Here is a 2870-nt window from a genome sequence, read left to right as displayed (position 1 = left end):
CTAACACAATACTCACAATTAACCTTTCCAAAAGGACAGCTAAACTGTAAGAGGAGAGATGATATTAATACATATTGGATTAAATCTAAACAGTAAAGGAGGCTCCTCATATAAGGGATCTTCAAACATACTTAAGCTGACAGATTTTTTCCTTTCTCCTCTATTCTGGAAGAACACATAGATCAGTCAAGGATATTCAGATACTCTGGTGTTTTCCAGGAAATGTTTGGAGTATGGTGTATAGGCAGAAGAGAGAAAGGAGAATCTTAGAGCACACAGAGTTATCTGATACTGGTGCAAGATGTGAGAAAAAACACCCAGGCACAAGCAGAGGAATGGAGGTTGGTTGAGTCATCACTAGGGCAGGATTTCAAACATTCTTTTTTAAATACATGCAATTGTGATTAAATAGGGCCTTCATTTTACGAGTCTCTCTCTCGGTAAAGATGCAAACCCTTGATGTGGTAACTAGTCTCTTGCACGTACTTACATTGCTGCCCAAAAGAAATCCTAAAAAAAGGTACTAAGATGCACCCCAATAAACTCTTTGGCAATAGGTTAAATGTAGCTAGTAGGTAACTTACTGTAACTCACTCATGAAACCACCTTCTTTTTCCTCCTTTTGGCAACAGATATAAAGCTTTACATTAGCAGTAGAAGATTCTAACATTTTAATTATTATGAGCTGAAAATGCAACCATGCTGTATTAAACAGACTGTAGTTGTCAGCTGATGCCAGCAAACAATGCTGGCAATGAGAACTGCTGTTCCAAAGAAGATGCTCCAGAGGTAGCTGCTTGGCTGTCTAAAGCATCTATGGAATGAACATATTGCCTTTTGCAAATTCCAGTTCTAAAAATGCTACATTGTTCTATAATGCAATTAAAAGTCCTGAAACTGAACTAACAAGAGTTGTGCCAGTCACTTCATTATGGCCTGATGTCGAATCGTCTCTGCCAGAACTGCCATTGAGGGTCTGGAAGGGCTCACTGGAAAGATTGTCTGGCTGTTGTAGTGATGAAGCAATTGAAGAGACTTCCATGTTCTACAGCCTAGTTCTCCTGTACTACATATTCGCTGTAGTTGGTGTAATGTCTCAAACAGAGTGAAAATATTTCCAATTAAATGAGCTTATGTAAGTTTACCCCATGGTAAAGAAATTACATGGAAAGGAAATTAAGTAACTGAAATCTTCTTCCTTGCCGAAAACATGTACACTCTGGAGACCGATGCTTCCATGAGAAGATGAGAGGAAGATTTCTGTGGGAATCACTGTGTCTAAAATTCAAAACCTACTTGCAATCTGAAACAGTGTGAGACATGGTGAAGAAATGTTTCTCCTAAGAATCAACGGACTTGAGCCAGAAGCAGCATGTGGTGACTTGGGAAACAAATCCACAAGACAGGGCCAGAAGTAGGTTTGTTGGGATGGTCAGCTGAGGGGCATGTGTTCTGATGAACTAGTGTAGGCCCATCAGGGAAGAAAGACCACAATTAGCCTCAAGTACCAAAGACGTGAGGATTGCCAAAGGGCAGGGAGAGCTTAATTACCGCTTAAGCTTCAGGACAAAACAGACCAGGCTACTCGGCTTGGGGAAGAAAACAGAAAATAATTGAATCCAATACCAACTAAAACATAACCATAAAACCCCAAAACACAACCAACACAAAACAACACAGAGTGGTACAATGATGAAGAGCACAACCAGCCCTTTAACACCACCTTCTCCCCACTCCTCCCCTCTTCGCAGGCACAGAGCCCTGATCTCAGTGTTTTTATCTCCTCTCCCCTTGAAAAGCCCAGGGGGGCAGGGAGTGGGGGTTTCAGTCAGTCTATTCCTGATAACTTCTGCCATGTGTCTCTCCTCGGGGCAGGCGGGCTCCTCACCGGTCCTCCCTGCTCCAGTGCAGGATCCCTCACACACCCGGTAGCCCTGCATGGGCCACTGTGACGTGTGATCATCCCAAAGGCTGCAGCTCCTCTCTGCCTCTCGTGTGGGGCTGCTCTGCGGCCCGCAGGCTCTCCAGCACGGCCTGTGCCATGGCCGCCTCCCCACACAGTCCCTCGCCCGTCTGGGTGCACTCACACGGAGCTGCTGGTGGCTCTCAGTCCTGCCATGGCCCTCCACGGGTTGCAGGTTGCAGCCTGTGTTCTCGCCATGGGTTGCAGAGGGTTCTCTGGTCTGGTGCTGCTCCTTCCTTCCTCTTCCCCTGACTGTGGGGTCTGCATGGTCACCTCCATCTTGTATCACTCTTACACCTCCTGCCAGCACTTCAAGTTCCCATCTCTAAATAGTGATGGCAGAGGCGCCAGATTGGCCCAGCCGGGCTGGAGGTGGGTGTGAACCCAGGAGCCGGGGGAGTGTCCGAGAACTTTTTACTGGGTCTTCACTGAAAACCCCCTCCCCCTGTTACCACGCAAAAGCTGCTCCTTGCTAAACCATGACAACTGGGAAGGGAGGAGGTGAGATGGTGTTCCGAGCAGGGCTGGGAACCGAGTTCAGTTCAAAGCAGAAGTCTGCACATGCATCAGAGAACCCAGGGAGGTCAGAAACCACTTGACTCCACAGAATGTGACAAACATACACCTAAACACATTCAAAGGCGAATGAGTTTGAATCCCAAAGTGGAAAACAAAGCCCATGTTGTGTGGCAGATGAGTGTTGATCCTTAGAGCTGTTTTAATATGTAGTTTTTCAAGATAAACAAGCAATTCTGTCACAGGAATCAGATCTTCAGAATGACACTGGCTCCTCCTTTATGGGACACACGTGTGAGCAATAATGTGGGAAAAAGCTCACTTCAGGTGTCCTGTATTGATCCAGAGTGGAGAAAAAGAAATCACTCAGAACCTAATGCATGTGGTCTCA

This window comes from Colius striatus, chromosome Z (genome assembly GCF_028858725.1).
Source record: "Colius striatus isolate bColStr4 chromosome Z, bColStr4.1.hap1, whole genome shotgun sequence".
Lineage (NCBI taxonomy): Eukaryota > Metazoa > Chordata > Aves > Coliiformes > Coliidae > Colius > Colius striatus.
The sequence above is the reverse complement of the archived record's forward strand: the minus strand, read 5'-3'. Positions refer to the sequence as shown.